Source organism: Anomaloglossus baeobatrachus, unplaced genomic scaffold (genome assembly GCF_048569485.1).
Source record: "Anomaloglossus baeobatrachus isolate aAnoBae1 unplaced genomic scaffold, aAnoBae1.hap1 Scaffold_4017, whole genome shotgun sequence".
Classification (NCBI taxonomy): Eukaryota; Metazoa; Chordata; class Amphibia; order Anura; family Aromobatidae; genus Anomaloglossus; species Anomaloglossus baeobatrachus.
Window position 1 is genome coordinate 1 of NW_027443354.1, and position 13790 is coordinate 13790.

At 46.1% G+C, this 13790-nt stretch overlaps 9 non-coding genes across 9 annotated transcripts; all 9 read left to right on the forward strand.

The window, feature by feature from the left end:
* The first annotated feature begins 218 nt into the window (after positions 1 to 218).
* On the forward strand, positions 219 to 409 carry LOC142276654 (U2 spliceosomal RNA). Its single transcript, XR_012740076.1, has one exon. It is a non-coding gene; the product is annotated as a U2 spliceosomal RNA (small nuclear RNA).
* A 1387-nt stretch (positions 410 to 1796) lies between these two features.
* Positions 1797 to 1987, forward strand: LOC142276666 (U2 spliceosomal RNA). Its single transcript, XR_012740087.1, has one exon. It is a non-coding gene; the product is annotated as a U2 spliceosomal RNA (small nuclear RNA).
* Positions 1988 to 3374: 1387 nt separating this feature from the next.
* On the forward strand, positions 3375 to 3565 carry LOC142276677 (U2 spliceosomal RNA). The gene has a single exon (XR_012740097.1). It is a non-coding gene; the product is annotated as a U2 spliceosomal RNA (small nuclear RNA).
* Positions 3566 to 4952: 1387 nt separating this feature from the next.
* LOC142276678 (U2 spliceosomal RNA) lies at positions 4953 to 5143 on the forward strand. Its single transcript, XR_012740098.1, has one exon. It is a non-coding gene; the product is annotated as a U2 spliceosomal RNA (small nuclear RNA).
* Positions 5144 to 6530: 1387 nt separating this feature from the next.
* Positions 6531 to 6721, forward strand: LOC142276679 (U2 spliceosomal RNA). The gene has a single exon (XR_012740099.1). It is a non-coding gene; the product is annotated as a U2 spliceosomal RNA (small nuclear RNA).
* A 1387-nt stretch (positions 6722 to 8108) lies between these two features.
* Positions 8109 to 8299, forward strand: LOC142276655 (U2 spliceosomal RNA). The gene has a single exon (XR_012740077.1). It is a non-coding gene; the product is annotated as a U2 spliceosomal RNA (small nuclear RNA).
* A 1387-nt stretch (positions 8300 to 9686) lies between these two features.
* LOC142276656 (U2 spliceosomal RNA) lies at positions 9687 to 9877 on the forward strand. Its single transcript, XR_012740078.1, has one exon. It is a non-coding gene; the product is annotated as a U2 spliceosomal RNA (small nuclear RNA).
* A 1387-nt stretch (positions 9878 to 11264) lies between these two features.
* On the forward strand, positions 11265 to 11455 carry LOC142276657 (U2 spliceosomal RNA). Its single transcript, XR_012740079.1, has one exon. It is a non-coding gene; the product is annotated as a U2 spliceosomal RNA (small nuclear RNA).
* A 1387-nt stretch (positions 11456 to 12842) lies between these two features.
* LOC142276658 (U2 spliceosomal RNA) lies at positions 12843 to 13033 on the forward strand. The gene has a single exon (XR_012740080.1). It is a non-coding gene; the product is annotated as a U2 spliceosomal RNA (small nuclear RNA).
* Positions 13034 to 13790: the final 757 nt, after the last annotated feature.

A 13790-nucleotide genomic window follows, 5' to 3' on the forward strand; every position in this document is an offset into this window, starting at 1 on the left:
GCCCTAAAGGAGGAGTTATTCAGATTCATTGCAGTGGGCGGCGGCTGCAAAACGCACCATTCTTCTTGTTTTGGCTCTGCAAAGCAGCCTTTTCAAGGGTTGGCTTGGGTGACAAAATGTCTTGTGTAGGCGTGGGTTTGTCTCCCTCTCGCTCTCTCTCCCTAAGATGTGTCCGGCATAGGCCAGGGTGCCACTCGAGGCCCAAACCAATTCTGGTTATCGCTTCTCGGCCTTTTGGCTAAGATCAAGTGTAGTATCTGTTCTTATCAGTTTAATATCTGATACGTCCCCTATCTGGGGACCATATATTAAATGGATTTTTAGAACAGGGAGATGGAAAAAGAGCTTGCTCTGTCCACTCCACGCATTGACCTGGTATTGCAGTACCTCCAGGAACGGTGCACCCCTTCTTAACCCAGTTTCCAAAAGCAGAACTCAATTCACCTGATTCATATTAGCCCGATTTAATGAATTGGAAGAAAGCATACGTCTTCATATGCACCTCAATTTGGCCCATTCACTTTTCACACTTCCTCCTTTTGTTTTTTATCTTTCACACTTTTGACTTTCTTTATTCATCCAAATAGCAAACTCATCACCACTCAACCTGACCAACTCGGCTATGTCCCCGTGCTGCAGTTCTCTGTCTTATCTAGATCATTTGCAATTGAATGGAATAGATCCCTTTTGGACAAAGTGGATTCACCTGCTGCTGCAGTGACCACAGGTGTGATAACATCTAGAATTGGCATCTGGTGCGATCTCTCCGCTTCCACTCCAAAGAAAGTTACCTGTTTATTCCTATCATGCATTGGTTTTTGGGGTTTTCTTTGAGTAATGATGATCTCTTTAGTAGTCTGTTGGCGCCCTCTCCTGGAGGAATAGTTTGCTTGCTCTTGGACATTCTAAAAGAGAGGTCATGATAGACATTGAGCTTCTGAGCTCAATTGGGGACAGTCATGGGTGATGAATGTTTGCAACCTACTGCGAAGCCTCATACCGCAATATAAGGAACGTCAAATACTAAGAAAGGGCGGCCTATGAAAGAATTACTACTTTCAATAAGTACACTTAAACGGCTAATTGGGAATAGAAAAACTGTAAAAAGCCCTCTGAGAAAGCCCCCCTCTAACCTTTGATAGTAAGCTTTTCTGTAGTCTGCCTGTTGATGTATTTTCCGTTTGAACTGTGCACAACATGAAGAGACGGAACACTGGCGGCTTGTCACAATGCCCCCCGATGACATCACAATAGCGCTGCTGCCTAGAAAACAAGCTGCGCAGAAGAAGTTGTTCTTTGGGTGGGAGGGTGGGCTAGTGGAAGGAGGGGGCAATCTCTTTTTTTCCCGGGTGGTAGGGGGATGACAGGAGAAGGGAAGCGGGTGGTGAGAAAGGTACAGAGGGCAGGGTTTGGGGGCTGGGAAGGAAAGGGAAAAGATTAGGGTTTGGGGATGATGAAAGGGCTTTCTACGGGTAAGGATGGCAAAGGGTGGCAGTGACGGAAAGTCAGGCAACCTGTCCTGTCCGTCTTTTTGTATCGTGAATTGGAAAGACTGCAAGGGGGAGGGGAGTTGCTTGCGCCCTAAAGGAGGAGTTATTCAGATTCATTGCAGTGGGCGGCGGCTGCAAAACGCACCATTCTTCTTGTTTTGGCTCTGCAAAGCAGCCTTTTCAAGGGTTGGCTTGGGTGACAAAATGTCTTGTGTAGGCGTGGGTTTGTCTCCCTCTCGCTCTCTCTCCCTAAGATGTGTCCGGCATAGGCCAGGGTGCCACTCGAGGCCCAAACCAATTCTGGTTATCGCTTCTCGGCCTTTTGGCTAAGATCAAGTGTAGTATCTGTTCTTATCAGTTTAATATCTGATACGTCCCCTATCTGGGGACCATATATTAAATGGATTTTTAGAACAGGGAGATGGAAAAAGAGCTTGCTCTGTCCACTCCACGCATTGACCTGGTATTGCAGTACCTCCAGGAACGGTGCACCCCTTCTTAACCCAGTTTCCAAAAGCAGAACTCAATTCACCTGATTCATATTAGCCCGATTTAATGAATTGGAAGAAAGCATACGTCTTCATATGCACCTCAATTTGGCCCATTCACTTTTCACACTTCCTCCTTTTGTTTTTTATCTTTCACACTTTTGACTTTCTTTATTCATCCAAATAGCAAACTCATCACCACTCAACCTGACCAACTCGGCTATGTCCCCGTGCTGCAGTTCTCTGTCTTATCTAGATCATTTGCAATTGAATGGAATAGATCCCTTTTGGACAAAGTGGATTCACCTGCTGCTGCAGTGACCACAGGTGTGATAACATCTAGAATTGGCATCTGGTGCGATCTCTCCGCTTCCACTCCAAAGAAAGTTACCTGTTTATTCCTATCATGCATTGGTTTTTGGGGTTTTCTTTGAGTAATGATGATCTCTTTAGTAGTCTGTTGGCGCCCTCTCCTGGAGGAATAGTTTGCTTGCTCTTGGACATTCTAAAAGAGAGGTCATGATAGACATTGAGCTTCTGAGCTCAATTGGGGACAGTCATGGGTGATGAATGTTTGCAACCTACTGCGAAGCCTCATACCGCAATATAAGGAACGTCAAATACTAAGAAAGGGCGGCCTATGAAAGAATTACTACTTTCAATAAGTACACTTAAACGGCTAATTGGGAATAGAAAAACTGTAAAAAGCCCTCTGAGAAAGCCCCCCTCTAACCTTTGATAGTAAGCTTTTCTGTAGTCTGCCTGTTGATGTATTTTCCGTTTGAACTGTGCACAACATGAAGAGACGGAACACTGGCGGCTTGTCACAATGCCCCCCGATGACATCACAATAGCGCTGCTGCCTAGAAAACAAGCTGCGCAGAAGAAGTTGTTCTTTGGGTGGGAGGGTGGGCTAGTGGAAGGAGGGGGCAATCTCTTTTTTTCCCGGGTGGTAGGGGGATGACAGGAGAAGGGAAGCGGGTGGTGAGAAAGGTACAGAGGGCAGGGTTTGGGGGCTGGGAAGGAAAGGGAAAAGATTAGGGTTTGGGGATGATGAAAGGGCTTTCTACGGGTAAGGATGGCAAAGGGTGGCAGTGACGGAAAGTCAGGCAACCTGTCCTGTCCGTCTTTTTGTATCGTGAATTGGAAAGACTGCAAGGGGGAGGGGAGTTGCTTGCGCCCTAAAGGAGGAGTTATTCAGATTCATTGCAGTGGGCGGCGGCTGCAAAACGCACCATTCTTCTTGTTTTGGCTCTGCAAAGCAGCCTTTTCAAGGGTTGGCTTGGGTGACAAAATGTCTTGTGTAGGCGTGGGTTTGTCTCCCTCTCGCTCTCTCTCCCTAAGATGTGTCCGGCATAGGCCAGGGTGCCACTCGAGGCCCAAACCAATTCTGGTTATCGCTTCTCGGCCTTTTGGCTAAGATCAAGTGTAGTATCTGTTCTTATCAGTTTAATATCTGATACGTCCCCTATCTGGGGACCATATATTAAATGGATTTTTAGAACAGGGAGATGGAAAAAGAGCTTGCTCTGTCCACTCCACGCATTGACCTGGTATTGCAGTACCTCCAGGAACGGTGCACCCCTTCTTAACCCAGTTTCCAAAAGCAGAACTCAATTCACCTGATTCATATTAGCCCGATTTAATGAATTGGAAGAAAGCATACGTCTTCATATGCACCTCAATTTGGCCCATTCACTTTTCACACTTCCTCCTTTTGTTTTTTATCTTTCACACTTTTGACTTTCTTTATTCATCCAAATAGCAAACTCATCACCACTCAACCTGACCAACTCGGCTATGTCCCCGTGCTGCAGTTCTCTGTCTTATCTAGATCATTTGCAATTGAATGGAATAGATCCCTTTTGGACAAAGTGGATTCACCTGCTGCTGCAGTGACCACAGGTGTGATAACATCTAGAATTGGCATCTGGTGCGATCTCTCCGCTTCCACTCCAAAGAAAGTTACCTGTTTATTCCTATCATGCATTGGTTTTTGGGGTTTTCTTTGAGTAATGATGATCTCTTTAGTAGTCTGTTGGCGCCCTCTCCTGGAGGAATAGTTTGCTTGCTCTTGGACATTCTAAAAGAGAGGTCATGATAGACATTGAGCTTCTGAGCTCAATTGGGGACAGTCATGGGTGATGAATGTTTGCAACCTACTGCGAAGCCTCATACCGCAATATAAGGAACGTCAAATACTAAGAAAGGGCGGCCTATGAAAGAATTACTACTTTCAATAAGTACACTTAAACGGCTAATTGGGAATAGAAAAACTGTAAAAAGCCCTCTGAGAAAGCCCCCCTCTAACCTTTGATAGTAAGCTTTTCTGTAGTCTGCCTGTTGATGTATTTTCCGTTTGAACTGTGCACAACATGAAGAGACGGAACACTGGCGGCTTGTCACAATGCCCCCCGATGACATCACAATAGCGCTGCTGCCTAGAAAACAAGCTGCGCAGAAGAAGTTGTTCTTTGGGTGGGAGGGTGGGCTAGTGGAAGGAGGGGGCAATCTCTTTTTTTCCCGGGTGGTAGGGGGATGACAGGAGAAGGGAAGCGGGTGGTGAGAAAGGTACAGAGGGCAGGGTTTGGGGGCTGGGAAGGAAAGGGAAAAGATTAGGGTTTGGGGATGATGAAAGGGCTTTCTACGGGTAAGGATGGCAAAGGGTGGCAGTGACGGAAAGTCAGGCAACCTGTCCTGTCCGTCTTTTTGTATCGTGAATTGGAAAGACTGCAAGGGGGAGGGGAGTTGCTTGCGCCCTAAAGGAGGAGTTATTCAGATTCATTGCAGTGGGCGGCGGCTGCAAAACGCACCATTCTTCTTGTTTTGGCTCTGCAAAGCAGCCTTTTCAAGGGTTGGCTTGGGTGACAAAATGTCTTGTGTAGGCGTGGGTTTGTCTCCCTCTCGCTCTCTCTCCCTAAGATGTGTCCGGCATAGGCCAGGGTGCCACTCGAGGCCCAAACCAATTCTGGTTATCGCTTCTCGGCCTTTTGGCTAAGATCAAGTGTAGTATCTGTTCTTATCAGTTTAATATCTGATACGTCCCCTATCTGGGGACCATATATTAAATGGATTTTTAGAACAGGGAGATGGAAAAAGAGCTTGCTCTGTCCACTCCACGCATTGACCTGGTATTGCAGTACCTCCAGGAACGGTGCACCCCTTCTTAACCCAGTTTCCAAAAGCAGAACTCAATTCACCTGATTCATATTAGCCCGATTTAATGAATTGGAAGAAAGCATACGTCTTCATATGCACCTCAATTTGGCCCATTCACTTTTCACACTTCCTCCTTTTGTTTTTTATCTTTCACACTTTTGACTTTCTTTATTCATCCAAATAGCAAACTCATCACCACTCAACCTGACCAACTCGGCTATGTCCCCGTGCTGCAGTTCTCTGTCTTATCTAGATCATTTGCAATTGAATGGAATAGATCCCTTTTGGACAAAGTGGATTCACCTGCTGCTGCAGTGACCACAGGTGTGATAACATCTAGAATTGGCATCTGGTGCGATCTCTCCGCTTCCACTCCAAAGAAAGTTACCTGTTTATTCCTATCATGCATTGGTTTTTGGGGTTTTCTTTGAGTAATGATGATCTCTTTAGTAGTCTGTTGGCGCCCTCTCCTGGAGGAATAGTTTGCTTGCTCTTGGACATTCTAAAAGAGAGGTCATGATAGACATTGAGCTTCTGAGCTCAATTGGGGACAGTCATGGGTGATGAATGTTTGCAACCTACTGCGAAGCCTCATACCGCAATATAAGGAACGTCAAATACTAAGAAAGGGCGGCCTATGAAAGAATTACTACTTTCAATAAGTACACTTAAACGGCTAATTGGGAATAGAAAAACTGTAAAAAGCCCTCTGAGAAAGCCCCCCTCTAACCTTTGATAGTAAGCTTTTCTGTAGTCTGCCTGTTGATGTATTTTCCGTTTGAACTGTGCACAACATGAAGAGACGGAACACTGGCGGCTTGTCACAATGCCCCCCGATGACATCACAATAGCGCTGCTGCCTAGAAAACAAGCTGCGCAGAAGAAGTTGTTCTTTGGGTGGGAGGGTGGGCTAGTGGAAGGAGGGGGCAATCTCTTTTTTTCCCGGGTGGTAGGGGGATGACAGGAGAAGGGAAGCGGGTGGTGAGAAAGGTACAGAGGGCAGGGTTTGGGGGCTGGGAAGGAAAGGGAAAAGATTAGGGTTTGGGGATGATGAAAGGGCTTTCTACGGGTAAGGATGGCAAAGGGTGGCAGTGACGGAAAGTCAGGCAACCTGTCCTGTCCGTCTTTTTGTATCGTGAATTGGAAAGACTGCAAGGGGGAGGGGAGTTGCTTGCGCCCTAAAGGAGGAGTTATTCAGATTCATTGCAGTGGGCGGCGGCTGCAAAACGCACCATTCTTCTTGTTTTGGCTCTGCAAAGCAGCCTTTTCAAGGGTTGGCTTGGGTGACAAAATGTCTTGTGTAGGCGTGGGTTTGTCTCCCTCTCGCTCTCTCTCCCTAAGATGTGTCCGGCATAGGCCAGGGTGCCACTCGAGGCCCAAACCAATTCTGGTTATCGCTTCTCGGCCTTTTGGCTAAGATCAAGTGTAGTATCTGTTCTTATCAGTTTAATATCTGATACGTCCCCTATCTGGGGACCATATATTAAATGGATTTTTAGAACAGGGAGATGGAAAAAGAGCTTGCTCTGTCCACTCCACGCATTGACCTGGTATTGCAGTACCTCCAGGAACGGTGCACCCCTTCTTAACCCAGTTTCCAAAAGCAGAACTCAATTCACCTGATTCATATTAGCCCGATTTAATGAATTGGAAGAAAGCATACGTCTTCATATGCACCTCAATTTGGCCCATTCACTTTTCACACTTCCTCCTTTTGTTTTTTATCTTTCACACTTTTGACTTTCTTTATTCATCCAAATAGCAAACTCATCACCACTCAACCTGACCAACTCGGCTATGTCCCCGTGCTGCAGTTCTCTGTCTTATCTAGATCATTTGCAATTGAATGGAATAGATCCCTTTTGGACAAAGTGGATTCACCTGCTGCTGCAGTGACCACAGGTGTGATAACATCTAGAATTGGCATCTGGTGCGATCTCTCCGCTTCCACTCCAAAGAAAGTTACCTGTTTATTCCTATCATGCATTGGTTTTTGGGGTTTTCTTTGAGTAATGATGATCTCTTTAGTAGTCTGTTGGCGCCCTCTCCTGGAGGAATAGTTTGCTTGCTCTTGGACATTCTAAAAGAGAGGTCATGATAGACATTGAGCTTCTGAGCTCAATTGGGGACAGTCATGGGTGATGAATGTTTGCAACCTACTGCGAAGCCTCATACCGCAATATAAGGAACGTCAAATACTAAGAAAGGGCGGCCTATGAAAGAATTACTACTTTCAATAAGTACACTTAAACGGCTAATTGGGAATAGAAAAACTGTAAAAAGCCCTCTGAGAAAGCCCCCCTCTAACCTTTGATAGTAAGCTTTTCTGTAGTCTGCCTGTTGATGTATTTTCCGTTTGAACTGTGCACAACATGAAGAGACGGAACACTGGCGGCTTGTCACAATGCCCCCCGATGACATCACAATAGCGCTGCTGCCTAGAAAACAAGCTGCGCAGAAGAAGTTGTTCTTTGGCTGGGAGGGTGGGCTAGTGGAAGGAGGGGGCAATCTCTTTTTTTCCCGGGTGGTAGGGGGATGACAGGAGAAGGGAAGCGGGTGGTGAGAAAGGTACAGAGGGCAGGGTTTGGGGGCTGGGAAGGAAAGGGAAAAGATTAGGGTTTGGGGATGATGAAAGGGCTTTCTACGGGTAAGGATGGCAAAGGGTGGCAGTGACGGAAAGTCAGGCAACCTGTCCTGTCCGTCTTTTTGTATCGTGAATTGGAAAGACTGCAAGGGGGAGGGGAGTTGCTTGCGCCCTAAAGGAGGAGTTATTCAGATTCATTGCAGTGGGCGGCGGCTGCAAAACGCACCATTCTTCTTGTTTTGGCTCTGCAAAGCAGCCTTTTCAAGGGTTGGCTTGGGTGACAAAATGTCTTGTGTAGGCGTGGGTTTGTCTCCCTCTCGCTCTCTCTCCCTAAGATGTGTCCGGCATAGGCCAGGGTGCCACTCGAGGCCCAAACCAATTCTGGTTATCGCTTCTCGGCCTTTTGGCTAAGATCAAGTGTAGTATCTGTTCTTATCAGTTTAATATCTGATACGTCCCCTATCTGGGGACCATATATTAAATGGATTTTTAGAACAGGGAGATGGAAAAAGAGCTTGCTCTGTCCACTCCACGCATTGACCTGGTATTGCAGTACCTCCAGGAACGGTGCACCCCTTCTTAACCCAGTTTCCAAAAGCAGAACTCAATTCACCTGATTCATATTAGCCCGATTTAATGAATTGGAAGAAAGCATACGTCTTCATATGCACCTCAATTTGGCCCATTCACTTTTCACACTTCCTCCTTTTGTTTTTTATCTTTCACACTTTTGACTTTCTTTATTCATCCAAATAGCAAACTCATCACCACTCAACCTGACCAACTCGGCTATGTCCCCGTGCTGCAGTTCTCTGTCTTATCTAGATCATTTGCAATTGAATGGAATAGATCCCTTTTGGACAAAGTGGATTCACCTGCTGCTGCAGTGACCACAGGTGTGATAACATCTAGAATTGGCATCTGGTGCGATCTCTCCGCTTCCACTCCAAAGAAAGTTACCTGTTTATTCCTATCATGCATTGGTTTTTGGGGTTTTCTTTGAGTAATGATGATCTCTTTAGTAGTCTGTTGGCGCCCTCTCCTGGAGGAATAGTTTGCTTGCTCTTGGACATTCTAAAAGAGAGGTCATGATAGACATTGAGCTTCTGAGCTCAATTGGGGACAGTCATGGGTGATGAATGTTTGCAACCTACTGCGAAGCCTCATACCGCAATATAAGGAACGTCAAATACTAAGAAAGGGCGGCCTATGAAAGAATTACTACTTTCAATAAGTACACTTAAACGGCTAATTGGGAATAGAAAAACTGTAAAAAGCCCTCTGAGAAAGCCCCCCTCTAACCTTTGATAGTAAGCTTTTCTGTAGTCTGCCTGTTGATGTATTTTCCGTTTGAACTGTGCACAACATGAAGAGACGGAACACTGGCGGCTTGTCACAATGCCCCCCGATGACATCACAATAGCGCTGCTGCCTAGAAAACAAGCTGCGCAGAAGAAGTTGTTCTTTGGGTGGGAGGGTGGGCTAGTGGAAGGAGGGGGCAATCTCTTTTTTTCCCGGGTGGTAGGGGGATGACAGGAGAAGGGAAGCGGGTGGTGAGAAAGGTACAGAGGGCAGGGTTTGGGGGCTGGGAAGGAAAGGGAAAAGATTAGGGTTTGGGGATGATGAAAGGGCTTTCTACGGGTAAGGATGGCAAAGGGTGGCAGTGACGGAAAGTCAGGCAACCTGTCCTGTCCGTCTTTTTGTATCGTGAATTGGAAAGACTGCAAGGGGGAGGGGAGTTGCTTGCGCCCTAAAGGAGGAGTTATTCAGATTCATTGCAGTGGGCGGCGGCTGCAAAACGCACCATTCTTCTTGTTTTGGCTCTGCAAAGCAGCCTTTTCAAGGGTTGGCTTGGGTGACAAAATGTCTTGTGTAGGCGTGGGTTTGTCTCCCTCTCGCTCTCTCTCCCTAAGATGTGTCCGGCATAGGCCAGGGTGCCACTCGAGGCCCAAACCAATTCTGGTTATCGCTTCTCGGCCTTTTGGCTAAGATCAAGTGTAGTATCTGTTCTTATCAGTTTAATATCTGATACGTCCCCTATCTGGGGACCATATATTAAATGGATTTTTAGAACAGGGAGATGGAAAAAGAGCTTGCTCTGTCCACTCCACGCATTGACCTGGTATTGCAGTACCTCCAGGAACGGTGCACCCCTTCTTAACCCAGTTTCCAAAAGCAGAACTCAATTCACCTGATTCATATTAGCCCGATTTAATGAATTGGAAGAAAGCATACGTCTTCATATGCACCTCAATTTGGCCCATTCACTTTTCACACTTCCTCCTTTTGTTTTTTATCTTTCACACTTTTGACTTTCTTTATTCATCCAAATAGCAAACTCATCACCACTCAACCTGACCAACTCGGCTATGTCCCCGTGCTGCAGTTCTCTGTCTTATCTAGATCATTTGCAATTGAATGGAATAGATCCCTTTTGGACAAAGTGGATTCACCTGCTGCTGCAGTGACCACAGGTGTGATAACATCTAGAATTGGCATCTGGTGCGATCTCTCCGCTTCCACTCCAAAGAAAGTTACCTGTTTATTCCTATCATGCATTGGTTTTTGGGGTTTTCTTTGAGTAATGATGATCTCTTTAGTAGTCTGTTGGCGCCCTCTCCTGGAGGAATAGTTTGCTTGCTCTTGGACATTCTAAAAGAGAGGTCATGATAGACATTGAGCTTCTGAGCTCAATTGGGGACAGTCATGGGTGATGAATGTTTGCAACCTACTGCGAAGCCTCATACCGCAATATAAGGAACGTCAAATACTAAGAAAGGGCGGCCTATGAAAGAATTACTACTTTCAATAAGTACACTTAAACGGCTAATTGGGAATAGAAAAACTGTAAAAAGCCCTCTGAGAAAGCCCCCCTCTAACCTTTGATAGTAAGCTTTTCTGTAGTCTGCCTGTTGATGTATTTTCCGTTTGAACTGTGCACAACATGAAGAGACGGAACACTGGCGGCTTGTCACAATGCCCCCCGATGACATCACAATAGCGCTGCTGCCTAGAAAACAAGCTGCGCAGAAGAAGTTGTTCTTTGGGTGGGAGGGTGGGCTAGTGGAAGGAGGGGGCAATCTCTTTTTTTCCCGGGTGGTAGGGGGATGACAGGAGAAGGGAAGCGGGTGGTGAGAAAGGTACAGAGGGCAGGGTTTGGGGGCTGGGAAGGAAAGGGAAAAGATTAGGGTTTGGGGATGATGAAAGGGCTTTCTACGGGTAAGGATGGCAAAGGGTGGCAGTGACGGAAAGTCAGGCAACCTGTCCTGTCCGTCTTTTTGTATCGTGAATTGGAAAGACTGCAAGGGGGAGGGGAGTTGCTTGCGCCCTAAAGGAGGAGTTATTCAGATTCATTGCAGTGGGCGGCGGCTGCAAAACGCACCATTCTTCTTGTTTTGGCTCTGCAAAGCAGCCTTTTCAAGGGTTGGCTTGGGTGACAAAATGTCTTGTGTAGGCGTGGGTTTGTCTCCCTCTCGCTCTCTCTCCCTAAGATGTGTCCGGCATAGGCCAGGGTGCCACTCGAGGCCCAAACCAATTCTGGTTATCGCTTCTCGGCCTTTTGGCTAAGATCAAGTGTAGTATCTGTTCTTATCAGTTTAATATCTGATACGTCCCCTATCTGGGGACCATATATTAAATGGATTTTTAGAACAGGGAGATGGAAAAAGAGCTTGCTCTGTCCACTCCACGCATTGACCTGGTATTGCAGTACCTCCAGGAACGGTGCACCCCTTCTTAACCCAGTTTCCAAAAGCAGAACTCAATTCACCTGATTCATATTAGCCCGATTTAATGAATTGGAAGAAAGCATACGTCTTCATATGCACCTCAATTTGGCCCATTCACTTTTCACACTTCCTCCTTTTGTTTTTTATCTTTCACACTTTTGACTTTCTTTATTCATCCAAATAGCAAACTCATCACCACTCAACCTGACCAACTCGGCTATGTCCCCGTGCTGCAGTTCTCTGTCTTATCTAGATCATTTGCAATTGAATGGAATAGATCCCTTTTGGACAAAGTGGATTCACCTGCTGCTGCAGTGACCACAGGTGTGATAACATCTAGAATTGGCATCTGGTGCGATCTCTCCGCTTCCACTCCAAAGAAAGTTACCTGTTTATTCCTATCATGCATTGGTTTTTGGGGTTTTCTTTGAGTAATGATGATCTCTTTAGTAGTCTGTTGGCGCCCTCTCCTGGAGGAATAGTTTGCTTGCTCTTGGACATTCTAAAAGAGAGGTCATGATAGACATTGAGCTTCTGAGCTCAATTGGGGACAGTCATGGGTGATGAATGTTTGCAACCTACTGCGAAGCCTCATACCGCAATATAAGGAACGTCAAATACTAAGAAAGGGCGGCCTATGAAAGAATTACTACTTTCAATAAGTACACTTAAACGGCTAATTGGGAATAGAAAAACTGTAAAAAGCCCTCTGAGAAAGCCCCCCTCTAACCTTTGATAGTAAGCTTTTCTGTAGTCTGCCTGTTGATGTATTTTCCGTTTGAACTGTGCACAACATGAAGAGACGGAACACTGGCGGCTTGTCACAATGCCCCCCGATGACATCACAATAGCGCTGCTGCCTAGAAAACAAGCTGCGCAGAAGAAGTTGTTCTTTGGGTGGGAGGGTGGGCTAGTGGAAGGAGGGGGCAATCTCTTTTTTTCCCGGGTGGTAGGGGGATGACAGGAGAAGGGAAGCGGGTGGTGAGAAAGGTACAGAGGGCAGGGTTTGGGGGCTGGGAAGGAAAGGGAAAAGATTAGGGTTTGGGGATGATGAAAGGGCTTTCTACGGGTAAGGATGGCAAAGGGTGGCAGTGACGGAAAGTCAGGCAACCTGTCCTGTCCGTCTTTTTGTATCGTGAATTGGAAAGACTGCAAGGGGGAGGGGAGTTGCTTGCGCCCTAAAGGAGGAGTTATTCAGATTCATTGCAGTGGGCGGCGGCTGCAAAACGCACCATTCTTCTTGTTTTGGCTCTGCAAAGCAGCCTTTTCAAGGGTTGGCTTGGGTGACAAAATGTCTTGTGTAGGCGTGGGTTTGTCTCCCTCTCGCTCTCTCTCCCTAAGATGTGTCCGGCATAGGCCAGGGTGCCACTCGAGGCCCAAACCAATTCTGGTTATCGCTTCTCGGCCTTTTGGCTAAGATCAAGTGTAGTATCTGTTCTTATCAGTTTAATATCTGATACGTCCCCTATCTGGGGACCATATATTAAATGGATTTTTAGAACAGGGAGATGGAAAAAGAGCTTGCTCTGTCCACTCCACGCATTGACCTGGTATTGCAGTACCTCCAGGAACGGTGCACCCCTTCTTAACCCAGTTTCCAAAAGCAGAACTCAATTCACCTGATTCATATTAGCCCGATTTAATGAATTGGAAGAAAGCATACGTCTTCATATGCACCTCAATTTGGCCCATTCACTTTTCACACTTCCTCCTTTTGTTTTTTATCTTTCACACTTTTGACTTTCTTTATTCATCCAAATAGCAAACTCATCACCACTCAACCTGACCAACTCGGCTATGTCCCCGTGCTGCAGTTCTCTGTCTTATCTAGATCATTTGCAATTGAATGGAATAGATCCCTTTTGGACAAAGTGGATTCACCTGCTGCTGCAGTGACCACAGGTGTGATAACATCTAGAATTGGCATCTGGTGCGATCTCTCCGCTTCCACTCCAAAGAAAGTTACCTGTTTATTCCTATCATGCATTGGTTTTTGGGGTTTTCTTTGAGTAATGATGATCTCTTTAGTAGTCTGTTGGCGCCCTCTCCTGGAGGAATAGTTTGCTTGCTCTTGGACATTCTAAAAGAGAGGTCATGATAGACATTGAGCTTCTGAGCTCAATTGGGGACAGTCATGGGTGATGAATGTTTGCAACCTACTGCGAAGCCTCATACCGCAATATAAGGAACGTCAAATACTAAGAAAGGGCGGCCTATGAAAGAATTACTACTTTCAATAAGTACACTTAAACGGCTAATTGGGAATAGAAAAACTGTAAAAAGCCCTCTGAGAAAGCCCCCCTCTAACCTTTGATAGTAAGCTTTTCTGTAGTCTGCCTGT